Source organism: Meriones unguiculatus (assembly GCF_030254825.1).
Source record: "Meriones unguiculatus strain TT.TT164.6M chromosome 13 unlocalized genomic scaffold, Bangor_MerUng_6.1 Chr13_unordered_Scaffold_28, whole genome shotgun sequence".
NCBI lineage: Eukaryota > Metazoa > Chordata > Mammalia > Rodentia > Muridae > Meriones > Meriones unguiculatus.
Genome location: NW_026843644.1, coordinates 3,396,375 through 3,424,029, shown reverse-complemented (window position 1 = coordinate 3,424,029; position 27,655 = coordinate 3,396,375).

Genomic DNA, 27,655 nt, shown 5'->3' with positions numbered 1-27,655 from the left:
GATGAGATACAGCAGTGGAAGCAGTTGAGTCAGGAACAAGCAGAATGCTGGAACATGCAAGATGCTGGAACAGATGTGTCAATGTCTCAGCATGCTGAAGAATGATTCTGTTAGGTTTGATCTAGCATCTCTGGTGTCCAGTTCTTTTATTCGGCAAACATATAATTTCTCACAAGCATTATAGAGTTCTAAAATTATAAATGTATGAGATGTGTAGGATGCAACTAAACTGTAAGCCAATTCTATCTATGCAAATTAAAATATTAGCATAATATATTTTAAGGACATTTTAGCCAAGGATTTATTGGCCAAGTATTGTTGAAGTTCTGGGTAGAGACAATTTTTTTTTATCTCTCAGTTAGTTTTAGAGTTGTTCCCGTGTAAAGGGATCAGAGCAATATAAATTACCATTATTATTGAACATAGAGTCATTATCCTGTTGAAATCAAAAGAAGGTTGGATAAGTTAAAATATCTTTTTGGTCTCTTGCGTGCCTGATGTATTGGCCAGGTTGCTACCTATTTCCCTAGAGAAGCCTCCCATTATAGAGACAAGCTGTTGTCTTGATCAATAGAAAACGCATGTTTTCCTTTCTCCACAACCTCTCCAGCATGTGCTGTCACTTGAGTTTTTGATCTTGGCCATTCTCATGGGTGTAAGGTGAAATCTCAGGGTTGTTTTGATTTGCATTTCCCTAATGGCTAGTGAGGTTGAGCATTTCTTTAAGTGCTTCTCTGCCATTCGGTATTCCTCTACAGAGAATTCTCTGTTTAGCTCTGTTCCCCATTTTTTAAGTGGATTACTTGGTTTGCTGCTTTTCAGCTTCTTTAGTTCTTTATATATACTGGATATGAGTCCTCTGTCAGATAAAGGGTTGGTGAAGATTCTTTCCCAATCTGTAGGTGGTTGCTTTGTTTTGATGACAGTGTCCTTTGCTTTGCAGAAGCTTTTCAGTTTCATGAGGTCCCATTTATTGACTGTTGCTCTTAGAGCCTGTGCTGTTGGTGTTCTGTTCACGAAGTTTTCCCCTGTACCAATGAGTTCTAGGGTATTTCCCACTTTTTTTTCAAGCCGATTTAATGTGTCTGGTGTTATGTTGAGGTCTTTGATCCACTTGGACTTCAGTTTTGTGCAGGGTGACAAGTATGGATCTATTTTCATTTTTCTACATGTAGACATCCAGTTAGACCAGCACCATTTGTTGAAGATGCTATCTTTTTTCCATTGTATGGTTTTGGCGTCTTTGTCAAAGATCAGGTGTCCATAAGTGTGTGGATTTATTTCTGGGTCCTCTGTTCGGTTCCATTGATCCACCATTCTGTTTCTATGCCAGTACCATGCATTTTTTAAAACTGTTGCTCTATAGTACAACTTAAGATCAGGGATGGAAATACCTCCGGAAGATCTTTTATTGTAGAGGATTGTTTTAGCAATTCTGGGTTTCTTGTTCTGGGGGGGAGCAGCCTTACCAGGCCATAGTAGAGAACAATGCAGCCACTTTTGATGTGAACTGACAGACTAAGATCAGAAAGGAGAGGAGAACCTCCCCTATTAGTGGACTTGGGGAGTGGCATGCAAGCAGAGGGAGGAGAGAGGGTGGGATTGGGAGGGGAGGAGGGAGGAGCTTATGGGGGGATGCAGAACGAATAAAGTGTAATTGATGAAAAATTTAAAAAAAGAAAAAAAAAGAATTTATTATTAATAATATTATCACTATTATTATTATTTAAAAAAACGCATGTTTTAAGTAAAATTTATATAAACTCCTTTTTAATTTAGAATATAAGCATACCGTAAGTGTCTTGTACCTGTTTAGAAGTTTAGCCCTAGATTTTTTATAGATGTTGTAGCTATGTGCCCTATCCCCTTTTTATATAGAATCGGTAGTTATGCCTTTATAGCAAAACTTTATATAAACTCCCTCTTACCTTTAGCATTTAAGCATATGCTAGTCATCTTCTACCTGGGCTTTACATTGATTATGGCTATTTTTTGGCTTGCCCCTTTTTCATGCAGAGTGGACAGTTATGCCTTTACAGCCAAACTTTATATAAACTCTCAGCATTAAGCATATAAACTCTCTTACCCTTAGCATTTAAGTATATCCTAAGCATCGTGTACCTGGGTTTTTACAGTGGTTTGGGCTATTCTTTGGCTTGCCATCTTTTTGATATAGGATGGACAGTTTTGTTTTTTGAACATATGAATATAATTTTTGAGTGTTTTGACCAAACCAGGTTGGCATGTACTTTGCCATCTTTATGACTCTGTGTCTTTTTTACATAGGCATGGCCAGCATTTTTCCCCTGTGAAAATGTCTCATGTTTAAAAGGACAAGGCAGTTTCCAGAGCAGTGTGACATTATGTCTCTTTACATAAACCTAAAATATATGTGAATCCAACCTTTAGATCAGTAAGGACATAACATCTATTATTAAGAAAAAAGAATTTACATGGTAACCTTAAGGAAAATTTTGTCATTTTTTAAACTTAGAGTATCTCCGCAAGTGGCCAAACAGCAGAAGTTGCCATCTTCACTTTTATTATGTAAATTAGCTTGATCCTGAACTCAGAGACTTGCCTGTTTCTTTTTATTTTGTGTTGGGAAGAAAGGCATGTGCCTTCACTAGCTTGTTCAAATCATTATCATTGTAACTCAAAGCCCTTAAATGAAAATCAAACAAAGAGACAAGAAAATTTTAAATTTAGGTTCAGTTGTCCCAGTTTACGCTGTAACAAACAAAGCTCAGTTGGTTATTTTAGTTGATGTTTTAATGAATTGGAGGACCCTTACTAGAAAGAGCTGACAAGCATCTTGCAGTCAGAGAGCTTTGAATTTTAGCTGTTATTAATCTAATTATTAGGAAGAGTGCCCTTTTTCTTGTCTGTAGCTTAGTATTCCAATCCTTGTTTTTTTTTTCCCCATTTTTCTCCTTGAACTTTCTTGGAGAAGGCATGGAGAAGAACCATCACAATTAAACATATTGCAACTAGATCCATGACTATGGCAGCCAAAATGAAGCCAAAAGGGATTGAAACACCCTCTGCAATGGCATTTTTTAAAATTTAAGATGCAGTTTAGGCCAAACTCAGTCTAGAGGATTTTCTGCCTCCAATTCCTCTCCTTCCCACCATGGCTGCTGAGCTGAGCTGAGCTGAGCCAGCCAAATTGGAAGGAAGCCACGCATGTTTACCCCTCAGTTAAACTGCTGCAGCAGTCAGTTTTGTTATGGAAGTCTCAGGTCTGCCCACAGGAGGCTATTCTTTGCTCCTCTGAGGGGTAAAGAGTGTCTCTTAAAGAGACAGTAATTAACCTGAGACTTTTTAGGTTTTAAGTTTGGGTTTTATCACTGGGAGCTTATTACCCCCATCAAGTTATGATAAAGTGTGATTTAAAGGGTGTGGATACTTAGATTAGTTGGGCATCATTTGTTGCAAGTTGCTGTTAAAATGTACTATTAATTATCTTTTAGTCAGGCTGGCTGTTAATCTTAAACAGCTGTGCAAGAAAATCACCACACAGACACGGGGATTTCTTTAGTTAACCTAGAACACAGTGCTGGGCAATATTTACTCCATCCTAAACCTCCATGCCTTCATAGTTTCTTAACATTTAGATTTCCCACATTATACTTGCTTTTAGTGATAACTTAGGTCCATTCCATCTCCACATAGTTTCAAAATCTCTCCCATAGCTCTCTCCTCCCTTAGCTCTCCTCTCACCCTTTCTCCTCCCACTCATTTACTGTCCTCTAGCTCCTCCCCACTTTCCTGCCCTCTGGCTCCTCCCATTGCTCAACATTGTGTCTAGTTGCTTTATTTTGGCCTATTTACACAAAGTTGAGACAGGATGCTTAGAATAAATATCACAATGCAATATCCGAATTGAAGCCAGAGAGTTGGGGGAGGGGAGAAGAGAAATCAGCATTGGAATGAATAAGGGTAAGGTGTATATATTTCAAAGGAACATTAAAAAAGAGAACACACTAGCACTCCATGTGACTGGGTCTGTGTCCAGCCGTAGGATGATGTATGTGTTAAGGGTATGGAAGTGAACCTAGTCTGTGTGTATATATCACTAAGATGAATGGGGAGGGTTGGTCTATGGGGCATGGGATTCAGCATCATCTTTTGGGAAGTCTGAATGTTCATTTCTTCAGGAAGTTGGTATCTAGATGGGTCAAGATCAGCAACAGTGTGTGATCCCCTCAGAAGACTGTAAGTGATGTGTTTGGTGGTGTCCTTGACCTGAAGTGGTTCCAGGGAGCAGGTTGAGCTGATGTCTGTGGATTCACTTGGTAATTTTCACACTGACGAAGCAAGGCACTAATTTCTGGAAAAGGCTCTGATCTTTGGTGTCCTTGGAGATGGTGATGGTGCAGGCCAGACACAGAAGACAGGAGGTTAAGTGAGGGGTTTAGGAGGAAGAAAATGCAAGGGATTTTCTGTCAGACTTTGTGTCCCTGTCACTCAGACTCATTTGGGCTGGGCCATCCTATGGGAAGCACCATGATCCAGGTGCTTCCACTATTTGCCTGGTCTGGGTGACCAGTGAACTATGGCTTCAATGTTGGGAACTCATCCCCAGGAACCCCAATACTGCTTTCAGGGGACCATGAGGGATCCAATGTCTGGGTGCTGGAGAGGAAAGTGCCTGGACCTGGTGATCTCCATTCACTGGCATATCTGTCAAGTGCTGGGGGTCCAGGTTTCCTGACTGTCAAACCAGGGAAACAGCTGTAGGCGTACCAGATCTATTGATACCCAAATTTCCCAAGAATCCTGAAGATGCCTGAAGGGGAGCAGGAGGTATCATATATGTGGCTGCAAGAATGGAGGTTCCCTAAGCCTGGGGGTCCACAGTCACTGGCATAAGCCTAAAGTTTAGGGCCCCCCTGGTTCATTACTCTCAGACCTGGGAGACAGCCATGGAGGGGCCTTGATGCAATTGACCATAACTGTCCCAGGAATACTAAAGCTCCCTTGAGGGGAGCATGGACCATCTGATGTCTGGTTGCTGGAGTGGAGGTTCCTGAACCTGGGGCTCCTCACTGGCTGGATATGCAGAAAGTGCAGGAAATCCAATGTTTGTGCCTTTCAAACTAAGGAGATGGCCCTGGAGGCCTGGGTCCAATTTGCCTCAACCAAATGCTATGCCCCTCTAATACAGTGCAGATTGGTCACCACCATCTTGGAATCCCCCCCCCACAGACCACACTTAGGACAATTTCAGTAGAAATTGAAGACTGCAAGTCTAGCTCCAAAAGCAGGTGGAGATATACTGAGCAAAACTACCTTTAAGTTCATCATGTATGATATAAACGGTACATTAACAAGATTCATCAAAGCCACAAGTCTCTCACATACCAAGGGGAGAGATCACAAATACAGAAATCAGGGTAATGACACCTATCACCACTGTTTGCAATTCTTAGATGGACAGCTATGCAGAGCTAGTCTAACCTCGGAATAAGGCTGCCTTTGCCTTTAGGTAGATTGACTCAATAAAGGAAAAGGAGTTCATTGCAGCTACCCAAGTCTGCTTTCTTCCTCAGAACTGTGACATCAATATAAAAAAATTCCCTTTCGAAACTTTATTTTTATTTCATGTGCATTGATGTATTGTGATTGATGGACCCTGTAGTTCTAGGCAGCTGAAAGATGCCATGTGGTTGTTGGGATAAAACCCAGGTCATCTGGAAGACCAGTCACTGCTTCAAACCACTGAGCACTCTGACCCTGAGAAAGCCACTTTGTTAAGCTTTAAATGTCTTTCAGATATACGGATGATTTGTGTTCATGTGTCTGTGTACCCTACTTGAAATGGCCAAAGTGGGCACCAGATCCCATGGGAACGCATTTACAGGATACTTGCTGGCTAGCAAGTGATATCTGAAATGGAACTTGTCTTCTGTAACAACACCCAGTGCTGTTAATTTCCATGCTATCTCCAACTACCATTTATTTAAAAGTTTTTCTACAGATGTTAATTAAAATATATTACACCATTTCCCCTTTCCTTCTCTTTTCTCCATGCCTTTCTGAATTCTCTCCTTCCAATGTCTTAAAAAAGAATGTGTGAATAAGTGTGGACCTGCATATCTTACTAATTCTATTCCTATTGGTTGTGAGGATAAGGTCTAAGGTTTCTGTGCTGAACCCTTTGTGTAGGATATATAATTATGGAGTGTATCCCTGCTAATCCCACAACTTGGATGGAGTTCTAGTCTCCAATGCCCACAGGAGTCTAACCCTGAATTGAGGTAAGCTGTCTTACAGAAAACATTAGAAAGCACAGGGTGACAAATTCCTTAGATAACACATGGTGCTGTTATGGCCCTAATGTTCTGGAGCTGTGGGAGGAGTATGGACATTGGTCTTAGCCAATCAGTCTCCCTTTGTTCTGCAGACCTCCCATTATACCATTGACCTGTGATATTTTCTTGGATTACTTTGTCATCTTAAACTTGCTGCATTCTCTTTCTGAACACCATGACTACAGGCCTGTGTTACCATGCCTGCCTTGGATGGTTTCAACTTGGGATGAGTGTAATGAGTTGTTACACTTAACTATATTGAGAATCTCCTTATGTCTGTGAGGCTGCTTTTCACTATCTGTTGAATTAAGAACAGAACTCCAATCTACTTTGATGTGTCATAAAATCGCAATGTTAAAGAAAAAGACAATAATTTTCTTGATACTTAAAGGAGAGGATTTTAAGCCAAACAACTGCACCTGAACAATGCTTTTTTTCCATTACTGGACTTAGGAACAGAGTCTGTGTCCTGCCTACCATGACCATTTGGATTCAGCAATTTACTCTCAATAAGCCCACAGAAAAAACTGAATTGTTGAGGTAGACGTGCCCAACTATCGTGCAGGTGCTAGGGAGGCAAGGTAAGTAGATCTATTATGTATACTAAGTTCAAGGTCAGCCTGAAATTTAGAGTGAGACTATTATTTCAAATAAAAAGAGAGAAAACAATGTTTGAAAATGAAAATATATTTAATTAAGCTATTTATTTATTACAATTTATTCCCTTTGTATCATGGCTGTATCCACTTACAACTCTGACTATTTCCACCCAGGCTCCCAATTTCCCCCTATGCACCTTCCCTAGTCCACATATAGGGGGCTAGGGAAAACTCAAAAACAATGGTTAAAACACAAATTATTAATGAAAACTAGAAACATATTCACATATTTATTCAGTGTGACTAATTTTGAACAGTGATGAATATATAACGTTATGCTGTTTCTTTCTTCCCACAGGTAATATTTGCTAATTAAAGACATGGTAAAGTATTTAATTGCAAGCTTATGGATACAGTTCTCTGAGGGTTCCCAGTTCCCAAGGAATAAGGCCATGGAAGCTACTATGGAGGAATCCTAAATGTGGGCAAAGAGAAGGGTGTACAGAGAGAGAGAGAGAGAGAGAGAGAGAGAGAGAGAGAGAGAGAGAGAGAGAGAGGGAGAACAAACAGAAAACAGTGAAAGAGAAGAAAAGCATATAGAAGAAAATAAAATATCTGGGTACATAGGGAAGACCTCTGGGAGAGGGTAGCCCATTTTCTGGGCTGAAAATTTAAGGGTAGAGGTGGGGAATGCCAATCATACCATTTAGAAGGTAGGGACTGAGGGATGCTGGGAGAACCTGGAAGGCAAAAAACCTTCTGTCAAAAAGGCACCTCAGCAGCTTGTCTTATGTGTGAAGTACAACATATGGTTAAACGTTCATCCTTTAGATTTAATAGGTTTAGAGAGCAGAGATACACAAATAAGTAATCTCTCCAAGCCATACATGAAAATCTTCCTGCCTATAAGTTGCTCCCTCATTCTCAGCTTATTTCTCTCCTGCAAGGTATTCAAAGAATGACATAATGCTATTGAGCAGAAAATATCTCATCTAGAAGAATAGGTCTTTTCATCAATGACATTCCAGACCAGATTAGAATTTCAAGGAGTCCATTGATTTATTAGATGTTCACCTAAGGGAGATATAAGAATGTTTATTCAGAATATCCATATTCCTGCCAGGCAGAGAGGTTGCAGTGATGACACATGGGTGAGAGAGATTTAAAATCAATTTGAGACCACCAACTGGCAGCCTACATGGTATTCTGACTGACATACATATACATGTATTTGAGAAGACAAGGAAAGAGTGAAAGAACTGGAGAGTTGACCCACCACAGATGAGTAGTACAGAGACTACAGTAGGAGGCAGCTTGTGCTCAGGTACAGACCTAGAATTAATTGCTCTCTGGGAATTTTATCCTTTCTTTAACATCCAAATCTACTTCCCTTTCTTTAACACCCAAATCTCCTTCTCCATGTCTCTTAGGTCTCTGTAAATGACTGATTTCTCCAGCCTTCTCTTGACATCTGTTTGAACCTCAGGCTCCCCTGAAAACAACCTCCACAGCATCTGAAGTCTTCACCAGTCACGGCTTCTAACTGCATGTTTGCTTGCATCAAAGGGAACAGAATACAATCCATTTCAGAAAAGTTGGTCTTCGTGCCTTCAAGTTCATTTTCTGTCTTTGCACTAGGCACAATCTCAAGAAAGGATATAGCTGACATACGTTTTGGTGAGCTCCCATGGGTGCCTATTTATCACCTGTGAGATAAACTCAGTCTGGTGGCTTTGGTCAAATGGTCAGCCACTTTTAAAACATTTGTACTGTCAGTTTCTGTCCTGGCCATTTTTTGGATACTTCCATATTTTTGTGAAGATATTGGCTGAATAACTTCTTTAAGCATAAAGCTTAAGTTACTTTCTTATGCTTTCAATCGTCTATTTCTTATGGATCATCAGGGCTGAGTTAAAGATGAACTTAGGATCAACCTTTCACACCTAAACGCTATTCATCACACTTTCATGCGGCTAAACACATGGCTCAGCGCCTAGGAGAACTGGCTGCACATTTTCATTTTCAAACAAATTTTATCATCCAAATTGCCATGAATTCATCAACTATTACATAACAATATGTTTACAATGTGAAAAAGGACAATGTTTTATCCATATAATATCTCAAGTAATCTTATTGGAGCACCAGGGAAACAGAGCTGTAGGAAAGGATTTTGGTGTCCAAAGCTGGAAATCAGACCTCAAATCCTCATATTAAGATGGCCAAATGATATGCAACAAAGTTGTCTCCCACTCTTTACATATCTGATATGGATTAAAACCACATAATCCTGTCATATGCACACACCAGGAGTTTTTCTTTTTAAGTAAATACCCTTGATGTTACATCATCTAGAATCTTTATAGTATATATATCCTATAGAATGCAGCACTTCAAGATGAAATGACAAATGGATGAGTAGGAGGAACATACAGAATCACAGAACGTCCAATCATATATACATGTTCATATCACATCAAGCTATGCAGTGAGTTGCAATTGATTACTGATTAGACCACTTCATTACATCTCTATGAAACATGAAAACACAAAGCCTTGAATTAACATGTTAAACACATTCATAGGGTTTCACTTCAATAAGATTCATTCATGAATGTGAAGCCTATAGAAATGTAGAAAGGTTTCGATATACTAAAAACATTCACAAGGTTTTCTCTCCCGTATAATTTCTTTCGACGCTTTGAAAAAATGTGACACACAAAGGGTATATTGGTTATATTCATAGGGTTTCAATCCAGTATGAAAACTTATAGCCTTTACGAGATCACAGCAATGTGCAAAGCCCTTACAACATTGAGTATATTCATTGGGTTTCACTCCAGTATGAAATCTGTCATGCCTTTGGAGATCACTGCAATGTGTGAAGGCTTTACCAACTTGATTACATTCACATGGTTTCTCTCCAGTATGTGTTCTTTTATTATTTTGGAGATTTCCATTTCGTGAAAAGGCTTTCCCCCACAGATCACATTTTTATGGCTTCCCTCCAGTATGTGTTCTTTTATGCACTTTGAGACAACTGGGTTGTGAAAAGCATTTAACACACTGATTACATTCATAAGATTTCTTTGCAGTTTGAATTCTTTCATACCTCTGGAGACCACTACAACATGCAAAGGCTTTACCATATTGATTACATTCGTAGGGTATCTCTCCATTGTGTGTTCCTTTATGCCTTTGAAGACTACTGGGTTTTGAAAAGTCTTTACCACATTGATTACATTCCTAGGGTTTCTCTCCAGTATGTTTCTTTTTGTGCACATGGAGATTACCGGATTGGGAAAAGGCTTTACCACAGTGATTACATTTGTAGGGTTTCTCTCCAGTATGTGTTCTTTTATGACTGTGGAGATTACTGACTAGTGAAAAGGCTTTCCCACACTGATTACATTCATAGGGTTTCTCTCCAGTATGTGTTCTTTTATGTAGTTTCAGAGTACCGGTATCTGAAAAGGCTTTCCCACACTGATTACATTCATAGGGTTTCTCTCCAGTATGTGTTCTTTTATGTCTCTGGAGACTGTTACAATGTGCAAAGGCTTTAACACATAGATTACATTTATAGGGTTTCTCTCCACTATGTGTTCTTTTATGTCGTTTGAGAATACTGGTTTCTGAAAAGGCTTTACCACACTGATTACATTCATAGGGTTTCTCTCCAGTATGAGTTCTTTTATGCTTTTGGAGATGTACGTGTTGCGAAAAGGCTTTCCCACACTGATTACATTCGTAGGGTTTTTCTCCAGTATGTGTTCTTTTATGCCTCTGGAGATGTCCGTGTTGTGAAAAGGCTTTCCCACACTGATTACATTTGTAGTATTTCTCTCCAGTATGTGTTCTTTTATGCAGTTGGAGACTACTGGGTTGGGAAAAGGCTTTACCACACTGTTTACATTCATAGACTTTCTCATAAATATGTATTCTTTTCTTTCTGCAAAGATAATTCAGATATGTGTAAACTTTCCCATATTAATTACTCTGATGAATCTTTTTTAAACGATTTATTTACTTATTATTTATACTGTGTTCTGCCTGCATGTTATATGAGGACACAGGATATTATTATAGATGGTTCCAAGCCACGATGTGGTTGGTTGAGAAATGAACTCAGGACCCTTGGAAGAACAGCCAGTGTTCTTAACCTCTGAGCCATCTCTCCAGCCACTGATTAATCTTTATGTCAGTGTAAATTATGTTTGCAATTTGGTTTAGTCTTAAAATGAAGTTACATCTTAACCTTTTATCGCTTTCTTTACAGTCATAGTTTCCCCTTGATTGTGGATTTCTGTACCTTACAAGATAACTTTGATGGTAAGAAACTTCATTACATGGCTCACTGATAGCATCATTTTTCTATAAGTCTTTTTTCACATATTTAAAAAGACCTAGAAGAAGTCAGCTTTACCACAGGGACTGTACACATAAATTTTCTTATAGTTGTAATTACACTGCATTTATGAAGGGAACCAAAATAAACAAAACAATTTCCACAGGGCCAGTAATCATAGCAGGTTTCTGTTGTATGATTTCTTTGGCTATATTTCCATTGAGCTTGGAAATCAATTAATTAAGTATATTAGTTTAATTTTGAACACTCCTCTGTTTTGAGTAGACTTTCTGAAGGTGATAGTTCATAATTCATTCGTTATTAATCATGAATAGATGAATGAACACACGAACAAATATAAATTTATAGTGTTGTCACTATCATGTTTTCTATTGTACACATGTACAGGATAGTTTAGAATGCAATAGTCTATGATGATATGCATCTGGAAAAACCCAACCAGGAAAAATGGGCATTGCGGGATCCTTCCCAAAAGCATCTCTACACAGATGTAATGATGGAGATCTACAGCATCATCACTTCTATTGAAGAGACAATAAATACTCTTTAACAATTCTCTGCAGAGTGGAGGGAATTTTATGAATGAAGGGGAAGATTGAAAGGGGAGGATAGGAGCTCCACAGGGAGAACAATTGAATCAATATATTTGGGCACAGGGGTCTTTTCTAAGACTAATACTCCAACCAAGGACAATTCACGAATATAACCTAGAACCCCTGCTCACATATAGCCCATGGCAGCTCAGTGTCCAAGTGAAATTCCCTAGTAATAGGAACAGGAATTGTCTCTGATATGAACTCAGTCACTAGCTCTTTGACTAACCCTTGCTGCAGGCAGAACAGCCTTGGCAGGCCACAAATGAGGACAATGTAGCCTGTCCTGATGAAACCTGGAAAGCTAGAGTCAGACTGAAGAGGAAGGGGGACTCACATATCAGTGGAATTGAAGAGGGGCTTGAGAGGATATGAGAAAGCGAGGGAGAATTGGGAGGTAATGGGGTACAGCTGGGATACAATGTGAATAAACTGTAATTAATATTAAAATATAAATAAAAACAGAAGAACAACAAATGAAACATTTCCACATACACACAATTTTGCTTTTTGTGCTTCAAAGACATGGTTATTATGGTTCCTCCACAACAGTATTCTTGACCTTCATAATTTCCATCTGATTAAACTTCACAACTTTGCTTCAGGCATTTGAGTAACAAAACCTTTGTTATGGAATATTTGCTCATCAGTAGGTTTTGTACACAAAATTATCACCTATTTTATGAGTATGCTGTTTACAATATGAGTGGCGAGAGAGGCTCAACAGATAGGGATATCTACAGAGTATCTGCAATGTGCATATGATTAATGATGTATCATTTATAGAGGAATTTTAATTTAGAACATGGCTGCTCTGTCAAAAGACCCCATCCAAATACCTTCTATGTCAATGTGATCTGGCTAGAATACAAACATGCCTTTAATCCAGGAGACAGAGGCAAGCAGATCTGACTTCAATGCCAGCCTGGTATAGAGCAATGTCCAGTAAAGGAAAGCTTGGCATAAGGCATGCTGGTACATGCTTTCAATCCCCAACTATGGGTATAAAAATAGCAGGTAGAAGGAAGCACCCATATTTGAAAATGCTGTCTCATTTAGTTTCAGGAAAGGTGACAAATTCAGAAAAATAATTGACTGTATAAGATACATGTATCTCTCATGAGAAGAGAGAGGAAATGAATCTCCCAAAAGTGGTGCTACCAGGAGAGAGAAGGGAGTTTTACTGTGCAGTAATAGGCAGGTTGGAGAGAGAAAACTAAGGTGAAGATCAAATGAAGCAGAGAATAAAAAAGAGCTGAAGATTAGAAAAGACTGATGGAGTTAGTTTGAGACTAAACAAAACAATTTAGAGGTCAGGACAAAAGCCAGATTGAGCAGTAATTCTCAAGGACAGAAAATCTTCTAGGCCAAAGAAAGAGTGTATGGAACCTAGAAGCTGCCCTGCCCAGGCCTAGGGTGGCAGACAGAGGGGCAGTAATTTTCAGAGATCATAATTTCTAGATTGAGCAAATGTCATTTGTACAGTAATATCTATTTAGCAAGGGGTTTACTGTCTTCTTTTGCATTGAAATGCCTGGCAAACATAAATAATATAATATACCTAACAGTGCAGAACATGGGTTGGGGGAATTTAATGTTCCTTACTACTCTTAAAGTGGTGTTTGATTTTCCACTGTAGGTTTTCTTTAAAATTTCTGGGACACAGTAAAATGTTTTCGCCTCTGAGATGGCAAGCTGGCTCAGACGTTAAGAGCACTGGCTGTTCCTACAGAGGTCCTGAGTTCAATTCCCAGCAAACACAAGGAGGCTCATAACCATCTATCGTGAGATCCTGTGCCCTCTTCTGGTGTGCAGGTTGAATAATGTATAAATAATGAATAAACAAATGATCTTTAAAAATTTCTTCATAGGCATATTTAGAGAAGCTTCCATGAGTAATTACCTTCCATATCTAGTAGATAGTCGATAATGTTCTTCAGTATTATGCTCTTCCCAATTGTAGCCTGAAATATGGACCAGAAAGTGAATGAGAGAGGATTAAAAATTAGGCAAAATTTAAGTTTCTATATTCAGTGAACCCTAGAAACATACCTGATTTTTTCTTCCTCATTCCAAGTGAACTTATACAAGAACATCAATAAGAAAAGTCAACAGTAACAACAGTTGTCCCTTTTACCTGAATAGAGAAAGAAAATTCACTGTCTTACCTATAGCTGTAAGGTGCTTGCAGGTCTCTATCATCACATCTTTGTAGAGACTCTTCTGGGTAGGATCCAGTAAGGCCCACTCTTCCCGAGTGAAGTTCACATCCACATCAGCATAGGTAATTGAATTCTAAATGATCGCAAACATGAGTAGAACAGAAAGCACAATGGTGACAACATTGTAAATGTATACTTCATTGACAATATATTCATATAATTCTGGTGCTTCCCTGACATCTACTGACACAGAAGTTTTGATGTACTCACCAAGTCATTTCAGAAGGAAACTAAATGAGGAGGTTCACCTCATTTCAGCAACCTTTGAATAGAATTCAGCCTTTCAAGAGAAATGAAAATTAACAGATGTAAAGAAAGCAAGACATGCAAATAGATGAAAAGTACGGAACACAGATCACAGACATTGCATGCAAAATTACTACCTAAAAACAGGGGCAAACAGGAAGTACTGGTTCATAACTTTAATTCCAGCATTCAAGAGGCAGAGGTATGTGTATCTCATTGAGTCAAAGGCCAGCCTAGTCTCTGAAACAAGTTTCATGACATGCAGAGGTACATTTAAGACCTGAATCCACCACAAAAAATCATTCAAATAAAAAAATACTGCAAACTCTGTGATATATCTGAAGTTCCTACAAAGAATTATTTATTCAATATATTTCTGTATCTATCTTCCATAAACCTGAAGTGTCCGAGGTTAAACTGTAATATTAATGAGAGCTTACTAAAAGGGAATGCTTGTTCAAACAGGTACAAATGGATGGATGAAAACATTAGTCCTGGAATAGTTGGTCATAAATGAGCAACATAAGGCAGTTGAGGTGGATCAGCAATGAAAAGCTCTTGTTTGTCTTACCAACAACTGGGCTCAATTGCCAGTGCTTATATGGAGGCTCACAACTACCCATTATTCCAAATTTTGTAGTTCTGAGGCCAGCTGCTGACTATTGTTAGGATCATGTACATATGAGGTGCATAGTAACACATACAGACAAAATACTACTCATATTCACTCAGTTAAAACAAAACAAATACATGAGACAGGAAGAACGAGACACACCTGCAATCCAATGACTCACAAATCTCAGTCAGTATTAATGTTATGAATACAAGACATCCTGAGAAACAGAATATACTCTCTGCCAAATATAAGAATTCAGTGGACTCAGAAGGGGGAAGGGAGAAGTTGAGGGAGAGAGGGGAGGATTGGGAGGGAAAGAGATAGTGGGATGCAGCTGGGATACAAGTGAATGTATAAAATTATTAAAAAACAAAAAAAATATTAATAAAAAACTAAATAAATAAAATAAAAATAAAAATAAAGAATTCAAGAGTGGATATGGATGAAGATCAATCAGGATGGTATCATATTCTTGACATGTACAAAAAGCTGCATACCACATCAGCCAACATAGCAAAAGAAAAACTGCCAGGCATATTGGGCCACATTGAATCCTAGCCCTCTGGAGCCAATATGAGGTGGACTTCTAAGTTTGAGGCTGGGATAGATTGCATTCCTACATCTAGGACAGCCAAATCAACACAAAAAAACTTGGTCTTCAAAAACAATAAAATTAAAAATGTAAAAACCTCACGATACCAAAATAGGTTAGCAATGAATAGCAATTTCCTTGACTCTTTCTTGTGATTTAGAGTAAGACTGGATAACAATTAAGACCGTGTGAGCACTGAAGGAAACAGAATGATCAGTTTCAATCATAAGACAGTAGACAGAAACAAAAGGAATTGGTTTGAGATCATAGACACTCAAATCTAATCTCCAGTAAGGAATCTAGACAATTTCCTCCTAGAAAACCTTTTATACCTTCCTCCAAAGAAGCACACAAAGAAGAAATAAATGTTCAATGGTATTCTCCTACTTGATTCTGTGGACCTTTTCCACTCTCTGTTATTGAAGACTCAATTCTCAATGCCCCTAGCACTCCAAAAGAACAGCAGTGGCAGCTCCCCTTTCCTGTGTCCAAGTCTCCCGTGGATTACACACTCTCACTCTCTGTTCTGCTTCCGGGATCCCACTCCCAAGTCTTCAGGTAAACCATAGGCCATGCTTGCATAGAGACCAAGGCAGTGTACCAGGGATCTTCTCCACTACCTTTGTTACATCACTCTCAATTCTCAGGATCTTCCCGAGTGTTCCAACAGAACACATATGGCACCATCCACTCCATACCATCCCAGCAAGCCTAACACCATGAATACACTAGTCAAGCACATCAATAAAAAAGTAACACTCCGCCAACACACTTTCTGAAATTTGAGATAACTAACAGAAAACTAAGAACAAAATCCCCACAAAAGAAAAGAGCACTTGAACCTATAATCAATAAAGTAGAAGGAGAAGATGAAGAAACAATGAAACAAAGGGTTGGTTCTTTGCGAAAAACAAACAAGATAAACCCTTACCTAAACTAAATAAAAGACAGAGAGGAAATATCCAAATTAATAGCATCAGCAATTGTATTAAATATTTTTGTTTCTTTAAAATCCCACTCATGTTATGTGAATTTTTTTTCTATTATCCCCAGGTGTGGAGCAAGAAGCTGCTTCAGTTTGCCCACAGCTGTTACTCATGATTGTCTCGTGCTCTAGCAGGGCTGTGGTTTTGCCACCTGCACATAGTTTAGTTCTGAGTCTTCTGGAGAGGGTACACATGCAGAGCCATGAGAGGACACTGGGTCTTGGAAGAAGAAAGAAGCTGCTGCTCTTCCTGATGCTGATCACCCACACTGCTACTCTGTTTGTCATTGCTGGTTTATGGGCTGCTGGATATCCTGGTGACTAAGAGGTATTGCCCCAAAGATCCTGACCACCCTAATCCACAGGAAGTAGTTAAAGAGACCTCTGTTTCTTTCCCCTCTAGCATTCTCTCTCCTTTACCAATTGGGGGTTTTGGAAGGAATAAGGGTTGTAAGGGGGTATAGGTTTAAGAATCCAAATAAAGGGCTGAAGAGATGTCTTAGGTTAGGAGCACTGGCTGCTGTTCCAAAAAACCCAAATCAATGAGATTTAAACAAACAGTGCCATTTGTTGTTTGCTGTTTCAGTGGGCTTCTGGAATCCACACAAGTAAGACAGTTATTGCACTAAAGAACCCAATGAACCCTAATCAGCATTAAGTAGATGGAAATCTGCATTCCTTGTCTGTACTAACTGTTTTCTCTCCTAACAAGGGGTGGTGAGTGAAAGGGAGGTAGAGGTATTTAAGAACCAAGTATAAAGTAGGTATTTGAAAAAGGAAAGCTTACAGTTTTGCTCTCAGTAATATCAAATATAATTCCTAGTTGAAAAAAAAAACCTGTCACATTTCGTGTTCTTTCCATTGCTTAAATTGTGGCATTCCTGCTCATCTCATTCCAAAGCAATACTTTTGCTACCAAAAAAAATCCCATGCCTCAACCTTCAGGTCACCTGTGCCTGTGCCCTTACATCGAAATACCCACTACTGTGAGGCTACATCTGAAAGCCAAAACCCATTTGGGTTCTCCTGGACATATTTCATCAGATGTAAGACTGTTCCAAAGTCTGGAGATGAACTACTGGAGGTATCTCCATACCTGACTTCAAGATATACTAAGAGTAATAGTAATACAAACTGCATGGTACTGGCATAGAAATAGGCTGGGTGATCAATGGAAACAAATCAAAGACCCAGAAATAAACCCACACACCTATGCACAATTGCTTTTGGACAAAGGAGCCAAAACCATACAATGGAAAAACACATCGTCTTCGACAAATAGTGCTGCTCCAAATACATGTCCACATGTAGAAAAATGCAAAGAGATCCATACTCCTCACCCTGCACAAAAGTCAGGACCAAGTGGGTCAAAAAATTAAACATAAAGCTAGATTCACAAAATCTGCCAGAGGAGAAAGTGGATAACACCCTTGAACTTACTCGTCCAAGAGACAACTTCCTAACAGAACACCTGCAGTGCAGACTCTAAGATCTACAAGTAATAAACGGAACATCTTGAATCTCAAAAGCTTTTGTAAAGCAATGGGCACTATTATTACCAGGAGATGGCAATCTACAGATTGAGAAAAAGGTCTTCACCAATCCTCCATCTGACAAAGGGCTAATTTCCAGAATTATATTAAAGAATTCAAGAAATTAAACACCAACAAAACAAATAATCCTATTAATAATGGGAAACAGGGATAGAAAACTCTCAGCAGAGAATTCATGAATGGTGCAGAAGCACTTAAAGAAATGCTCAACATCCTTACTCATCAGGGAAATGCAAATCAAAATTAACTTTGAGACTCCATCTTACACCTGTCAGAATAACTAAGATCAAAACCTGAAGTGACAAAACATGCTGGCAAGGATGTGCAGAAAGGGGAACAGTCCTCCATTGCTGGCAGGGGAGCAAACTTTTAAAACCACTTTGGAAATCCATCTGGCACTTTCTCAGAAAACTGGGAAAAGACATACCTAAAGACCCAGCTATACCACTCCAGGGGATACATATGAAAGACGCTCCAACATACAACAAGGACATTTCCTCAACGATGTTCATAGCAGCTTCATTTCTACTAACCAGAAACTGGAAACAACCTATATGCCTCTCAACTGAAGAATGGGTAAAGAAACTGATATATTTACAGAGAAGAATACTAACCAGACATTAAAAACAAGGAAATCATGAAATCTCCAGGCAAATGGGTGCAACAAGAAAAGATCTTCCTGAGTGAAATAACACAGACCCAGAAAGACACACAGAAGAGAGTACTAAGCCTCAAGGACAACAAAAACAGGACAATGAAAGTCCCTTTTAGAGGCCAGAGTTGCAGACTCTCCTCCTCTCCAGGGAATCCACACTCAGAAAGGCTGACAGGGCAAGAGCCTTTGCCCAGGTCATGACATCCAGTCTGGCTTAAAGTCCATCCCACCTCTAACACATGGGACTCTCCTAGCTCGGCAGACCAGCTTTTCCGTGCCTGGCAACAACGAACCCCATGATATCCATGGCATAGCTTCTGGTCCTGCATATTCATCACTACAGAAGAACCAGAAAAGAATCTTGGAAAGACTCTGCAAGGTAATTTATACTGTTCCTCCTTCCAGGTTGTAAAGTTTCCCCAGAGTCCATCATTAGCTTAGACCAGGCATTTGGGCCTCAGGACTCTGGCAGATCCTCTACTGGAGGATGAGAGATCAGGTGTCTCAGACAGCACAAACAATCTCAGCTCTGCCCTTCCATCCTAGGGGCAGACATAGCCTTAGCCTGGTAAAGTAGTAGTTTAATAAATGTTTCCACTCTCCCAGGGAACATGTTTATTTTACACGTCATAGGGTCCTGCATGTACACATTTCATTACCCTCTCACTGTCCAATGCAGCCATCTCTACCTCACAGCTGAGAATTTTTGCAGCAACCCTCAGTCAAATGCAAACAGTAACAACTGAAGCCTAAAGGAGCTTAGAATTTGAAAGAAAGGAGTGGCAAATGGGAGGTGAATGAAAAAATAAAAATTAAGTGACATGACTCTTCCTAGGTATGGTGGGGAGAAAGTTTATTATAGATAGAAAGGCACCTGTGAGCCATGTGAGGAGAGGGAGGATAGGAAAGGGGAACGCCAATCCATGAGACTATGACAGTAAATAATAGATGAAATAGAGCAGGTAACCAAATTGCGTAAATAACAGAAAGAAAGGCAGCTGGGTTAAGGGCCCGAGCACTGGGCTACAAGTATGCCAGCCATAGCCTGTAAACAGGTAGGGACTCAAAGATGCTGGGCAAACCAGGTAGCTAATTCTGCTCTGAACTGTTAAATAGGCACCTCAGCCATTTGTCCCAGGATTTCATTCTTAACAGTGCCCAGGTCCCCACATGCAGTCTGCTCACAGTTCATCCCACTTCCAACACGTGGGACTCAGTCAGCTCAGCATTCCTAAGGCCAGGACAAAGGACCTCACAAGCAGCTGATGGCTGCCCGTTTCCTTCCTGCACAGGAACGACAAACCACACCAGCTCCTGCTGCTCAGCCTCCTACTCCACCACCACGATGGGGGCGGCAGCTGCATACTCACCATATCGCCACTTTGAAATCGCCAGAAATCCCCTCAGAGGACACAGCAGCTGAGCTCACACCACTGGATGCAAAACACTCCGCAGAGCTCAGCTTCCAAAGCGAACCTGCAACAAACCGCCAGGAAAAACCCTCCCCTTCCTCTGATTACAGGCCTCGCCTGGAAGTCCTGATTGGTCAGTGAGACTTGAGCGACATGAGCACTTCCGCTAGGCTCATAGTGTACTGAAGAGACAAAGCATAGTGCTTCCTCGCACAGGAGGAAAGAATGCATGTTGGCTAATTACAAAAGCAATGAGGACCTGACTTAGGGAAGAAGCTGACTCAGGAGAAGCCTATGCTCCAGGAAGACACCTTGGATCCATGACTTGAACTTTGGGTCCATATGTGGAGAATCAGGGCCACACCTTTTCCAGATCTGCAGAGATATCTTTGTCAGTAGACTTGAGCCTGTTATCTACTGGCCTACCCTACTGTCTTCCAGCACTCAGCAGGCACTTCCCCTCCTCCTCCTGGAAACTAATAGGATAGCTTGAACAGCCCATTATTCAACTTGCAGTGGAGTGAACCCTCTGTCCACAGGAGGAAGGCTGCCAAAAATGCTGACAGTTAAAGAGAGATTTTAGGAAACCAAATGACATTGTTATTGTGTGACTTCACAGTGGAGTCAGTGAAACTGCAGCTACTTTTCACCTGGTAGGTATCAGACAACCCTGGGAGAAAAGCAAAAACAAAAAAACATACAAACAAACAAACAAAAAACCAAAACAAGGACAACAACAAAACCCAGGTGATATACAAATTAGAGCAGGCATGTCTTCGTCTTGAGAAGCTTAGTTCTTTATTCCGATTCTTGAATGCCTGCAATCTAGAACACACAAATGTCCAATCAAGACATTTATTGATCATCTATAACTGACTACCTCACTTCATATTGTTAATGTCAACTATTTTCAAAGCATGAAAGCTTCCTCCCTCTTCTTGTCCATCCCTTTCAGTGCTGTGACTATAAAAGCTCCAATACTGATCAGTTATCTCACTTCTTACACAGTTACTTTTTCATTTGTAAAGCTCCAATAAAGGCCAGAATGTTTGGAAGACTCATTCACTGACCTACTTTTTCTTTTCATTGACCAGTAATGCCCAGCCTGGAAGGAGTTTCAGGAATCTCTTCTCAGCACTAGGAAGCAGACACAGGATTTGGTATTCAAGGCAATTTGCAATTACATAGCATGAGACAAGCCTGGGCTATAGAAGAAAATTTTCTATACGGAAGTAAATGATACAGAGCATTTGAGAAAATAAAAGGTAACATTGTAATCACTAAGAAACACTAGGGACTAAGTAATAATAAGAGATTAGAGCTATGATGCATTAAAAGAAAATGCAATTTAAAGAGAGAAACCAAGAGTTGCCTTTTTGAAAAGATGAATAAAGCTGAAAAATTCATAGCTATAGTGACCTTGAGAAAGTTCAGGACATTCCCTGGTAGAAAGAATGTCTTTAATAAGACATCTCTAAGACATGTATATGTGTCTATATAAACATAAATATAGTTTGTAAAAAGTTATGTCACATGAGACGCCAATGCTCCCCACAGAGGACATAGACTACTATGTAATAAAAGCACCAGTGCCATGCATGGAAAAAATTCTCTTTCATATGAACAGTGTCCAATATATGTGAAAAACTCTTAGGTTGCTGCTGTTACCTTTGGTTCTATTCCAGAGTTTGAAGGCAAGCCCCCATTTCTGAAGCCAACATGAACTTCATGAACAGGCCTCAGAGAAGTCAAGTTGGGTTTGACCTGAAAGCCTCCTGAATGAAAACTAGATTTCACAGCACTGGATGTTTTTATGTGGGCTCATAATGTTGGCAAGTAACCAACAGTGTTACACAGCTGTACCTATAAACTACAGCAGTGATTACCATGGCAAGATATCCCTATGGTTTCCATAGTGACACTCATATCTTGATGGTCACTAACACATGTTCAGTTGAACTGAAGGCCCAACAAATAAAATGGAAAACATATCTGGTATTAGAAACCTAGCCAAGTACTCCAGGAGAGTAAATCATGGATCTTACAAAAAGAACCTACAGCATTCAACTTAATAAACCACAACTATTGACCTAATTCTAATTTATACACTTCTATCTACTTCTCTGTATCCACTGTCTTCCTCATAGAAAAATCTTGACACATGAAAATTAGTTGAAATGCCATAACAACATATGGCACAATAACCAGGCTCTCTCTCTAAATATGTACATATAAAGATGAGCATAAATATAGCATTATTTATAAATATTTCATATGTAACTATAAAACATAAAATTTTATACCATGGAAGATATAAAAATCAACTCTAACGTTAGGATCAAGAACCATGAATTTTATGACTATGTTTTAAAAAGATTGTCATTAAAGTAGAATTCAATGCAATATAATTGGTATAATGGTTAATATTAAGTGTATGTGTAAAAAGCAATCTGTAATACTAGGCAATACTATTTAAAAAGTATTCATCACTTGGTGAACAAACTAGCTTTTTTCCGTGTATGAACTGAGTAAAATGATAATTATTCCCTGCAGTATATATGAAAATATAAAAAGAGTTATGTGTAGCTCACAGGTTTCTTACCAATGTTTTCAGTAGGGATAAGGTTATAGTGTGATTAAAATGCTGACTTCTCTATCCTCTTTTGTGGTTGGAAGCCTTGTTCTGAGAATCTCCTACTTAATGTTGTATGAACTTTGCTCCCTGGTGATCCCCTGATACATCAATAAAGCAGCTATAACCAGTTGCTGAGCAGGACAGATAAATAAGGCTGGACTTCCTCACAGACAGAGGAGAAGGATTTAGAAGAGGAATTAGGGAATTAGGCTTGGAGATTCAGCCACAGGAGAGGACCAGGCGACAGAGCAGGAGAGAGAGCTTAGCAGGAAAGTTACTAAGAGCAATTATCCTGGGATGTAGGCTGGGAGGAAAGCAGATTAGCTCATAGGGTTAAGAGTCAAGTAATAACTACTCAGTTCCGTTGTTGTGAAGCTTATTATTAAACAGATATTATAGAGTTTCAATTATTTGTATGTTAGCTGGGTTAAAAGAGGAACCAAGAAATTAACACAGCTGTATAAGATTAAGGATAACAAATGGCGTACCACCATGTGAGCAGAATTTACAGTATTCTAGCAATAGTTTATGTAGAAAACAAAAATACAAAGCAGTTTCTTAGTTCTGTACAAAAAGAGAGTAACCCCAGTTTCTAAGGCAGCAGCTCACAGCTTCCTGTTCAGAAGAAGCAGCCAGATCTCCAGCCTCCTGTAGAAAGACAAACACTGTTACAAAAGGCAGAGAGAGAAAACAGAGGAACTTAGCACTTACAAATAAAAAGAAAGCGGCTCTTTAACACAAGCAAAGTTCTAAAAGACAGAACTTTCTAGCCAAGAAAAAATGATGAATCTCTTTGAGAAAGGTCTTCTGCAGACATGACAGAGGCAAGCTAAGGGGAGCAAACACTTGTGGACCCAGTAACTAACCAGAGTTGGCGAGGGATGAGAATCCAGTGAGGAAGGCAGATAAAAGCCTCTCCTTGGAAGCAGGAGCCAAACACAAATGGAGAAGCTTCAAGCACCTGAACTGGTGAGGTCTAGAAGGGAAGCTGGGTCTAAGAAAGTAAGGTCCTTGGGAAGAGATTTTGAGATTAAAGAAAATTAATTTCTGTGTTGAAAATGGAGGAAGGCACAGTGACACAGTGTTTCTGGATTCCATTTGACTTTGTTTCTCTTAGCATACAAATAATTTATTCCACTGACGATTACAGTTCTTTATATCCTCTTTGGGAGAGGTCAGGAATAGAGAGACTTGGAGAAGGAAGAGACTGAGAAATTATATGCTGAATTAAAGGACACAGAACATAGGTTGGAGGAATATTTGAATCAAAATAGGAAACCTTCAGAGAACTCCAATCTGGAATTAAAATAATACCAAAAGAGGTAGTTCCGGATGAAGCAAATCCACAAAGTCTTAAAGAAATTGCAGAAATGCGTTTCATTGACATGCTAGATAGAAAGGCTTCGGCAAGAGGCCAACTTGGTCAGACTGGGCATTGTATCTGTATTATCAAGGTTCAGAAAAACAATATGCTAAGGTAGAAATGCAGATCCTAATTGGCATTGCCTCAGAACGAGGTCATGCAGTGACATGTGTGCTCCATTTCGCAGGGTTTGGGGAACTGAAACATATTTACCATGCCATAGGTTCATATACAGAATTCCATCGTCCTATTGCCTTAAATTCTGGAAAGCATCATTCTAAGGTCATGCAATTGTTAGAGATGGCAACTGTGTTCGAGATACCTCTGCACATTGAGGTTAATGGCAGTTCAGCATGTTTACCCATTGGAATGCAACAATGTTCTAGACATTATGACATGAAAGCTTTCCAAAATATAAAATATAATTCTGTAGGTCAAACAGTTATGAAAAGATCTAACCATTTTATAATAGTGGTCATAAAACAGATAGGCAAAATAATATCTCCACAAAATAGATTAAAAATGATTTTTCACTTTAAAATTGTCTAAATGAGAAAAGTCGCACACACAGGCTAACATACATTGGAGTTTACAAAGGACTGCTGAATCAGATCAGCACATAAACGTCCCAATTCTAAAATGTATGTCAGGAAATATATTGTGTTGGGCTGGAGAACATGCTCTTGATTCAACAGGACACAAAACGCTATATATTCTATCTAAACTGACAGAAATCAGATTTGATGGGGAAGACCTCCTAAAGATCCTGGCTGCAGACAGATAAAAGGGAAATCGAAAAGGCCAAACAGGCCAGGTAACCTAGTTTCCTCATCCTGCCTTGGGGAATATCTCTGAGATGACTAAGATGTGAAAATGTCTCCAGCCAGAACTTCAACTGGGCATAGCAAATAGATCTTTGACAACACACTCACCTGGACTTACTTACCATACTATTCTTTTGATTGGCATAGATAAAAAGGCATATTTTATAGTTTGGTTCTTTACCTAAATGAACAGAGAGCAGAGTATCAGCTTTAACTGAACTGTGTTCAGTATACAGACCGTACATTTATCATGAATATAAAACATATATGATGCCTTTGGAAGTTATTCTTTTGCAGATCAAGAGAACCAATCAGACACCAAAAATAGAAGACAACTAGTCCAGGTGATGCTACCACACAGATGGCCTCACTGACAATGCTTCTTCAAAAATCTGCTTCCAGGGCCACTTAAAAATGGCTAGCTAGATTGTCCAGCATTGCAAACTGTTCCAGTCAGGACTTCAGATAAGCCCTGAACTTGTGTTAGCATGCAGAGACTGGACAGCGAATGTTACCAGCTAGCTTTCTTAAGACTGGACAATATCCCACCCACTGGGTGAGAAAATCCCTTCCCATCTATTAGAGGCTCAATGCTGTCCAAACAGGACAAATGGCACACTGGAAATTCAACTGCCGATCGTTGCAAGGACAAGGTAGGCAAGCCTATGACTTGCTTCAAAGAAAAGTCTGACAAATGTTCTGAGCCAGAAGGCTAAAGGTGTTGCAGCAAACAATTTGGAAGGATTCCAGTCAGCCAAATATCTACGTCATTTCTATACTTTTAGAGGCTACTTGCCTGCACTTCTACATATTGGGTAATATTTATTTCTTCTTAAGTAAGTCTCTGACAGGGTTGAAGAGTAGATATTATAGTCTCATAGTTAAACTGAAATTGTTTAGGATAATAGGATTTGATAGTAAAATACTTTCTCCGAGGTTCTGAAAACATACAAACGTCAATCTTACATGATAATTTTTATAGTTGATATTATTAGATATAATTTGTTATTGTAAGAAAAAGCCCTTCACTAGGCTAAAAGGGGGGATATGTAGGAACAATGTTACTGTGTAATTCAAATGCTGATTTCTGTATCCCCTACATCTGGTGGCAAGCCTTGTTCTGAGAATCTCCTGTCTTTGTGTATAAACTCTGCCCCCCAGTGTTCCCCTGATTAGTCAACAAAGAGGCTTACAGCCAGATGCTGATCAGGGGAGAGAGCACAGCTAGACTTCTTGCTTCAGGTCAGGAGAGAAGGAGTTAGAAGAGGAATTAGAAAATTCAGCCAGGGCAATCAGGCACAAGAGAGGTTCAGGAAAGAATAGGAGAGAATTCAGCAGGAAAGCTACAAAGTGATAGAATACTGGACTGTATTCTGTGAGTGTTAGTATTTAGGCGGCCTGCTTCTGGGTTGCCTAGCAACCTATGATGTCATCATGTGTCACCTGCCATGTCGTCCCACCTTGCTTGCATGGTTCAATGGCTCCATAAATGGACCAACCTGCCTTTTTGCTGCTCTCTTGCTCTCCACTCACTCTGTCGTGTGCCTCCTCCTCCTACCTTGTCTCTCTCCCTCCCTCTTTCTTTCTACCGCCATCTCCAGCTATTGACCTCATTGGATTTCAGAATGTTTCTATGCATGTTCCTTTTATCTAAATCCTAACATTTAGTGTTGAAACCCAGGAGGCCTTTTCTGACAACGTTAAGACATGCTGGAATTTTATCCTCATGCCCACTCACTACAGATCTTTCTCTCACACTCTCATCTCCTGTTTTTTTTCTTGATGGCTTCACCTGTGTGCCTACTGCTGCTGCTACAGCCACATGCATCTGTCCCTCTTCTAGGGGCTGCTCGGAAACTTTTCTCACCAACCCCTCATCTCCTCAGGTCTTTTAGCTTGCTAGCTTGTGTTGGACTTCACTATTAGGTAAGCCAGGCCTCAGGACTCAACCACATAGTATGGATGGTTTTTAAACTGCCCTCCAATGGCTTTAAATATTGCTACTGCCTCAGGACTCAAGAATTAGGGTTTTAAATTTCCAGCCTCCCTTGTGGCTGCACTCGACTCATGGCTAGACACCATGTTGATTCTGGGATAAAGAGGGTGGAGCCACGGTTTCACTACCATCTCCATTAAGGGCATGGCTTCACTGCTCTGTTAATCCAGGGCAATCAAGGGCAGTGACATGATTGGCAGCCATCTTGGTTATAAAAAATGTGGTTTCCCTAGCAGCCACCTGTTCTTACTACTTTGTTTCTGTCACATTGTTTACACCGGTAAAAAACTACCATCTCTTATGGGTATTAAAGGGGTGTTGAACTCCTTCCTATCCCCATTTAAAGCGGCCTATCTGCCCCTATCCTTTCCCACAGATGACATTCCCTCTAGGAGAACTCAGCCTTACTGCTGATAATGACCTGGTACTAGGCAAGGAGGTTCTTGGTCTTAGCTGGCCTAAGCCCCTGATCTGCAGTCCTATTTGGCTGACAAACCACTAGCCACATGGTCCAGTTCCATTTCCCTTTTCTCATGCACAGGAATGGCGTCTTCATGTTCTCTTCTCTTTGGGAAACATCTAGTTTCTCCACTGATATTTGCCCTACTCAAATGTCTAATACCAAAGAACACTCAGAGTGATCAGAAAGAAAAAGCAATTCTCTGTATTTCTTTTCTC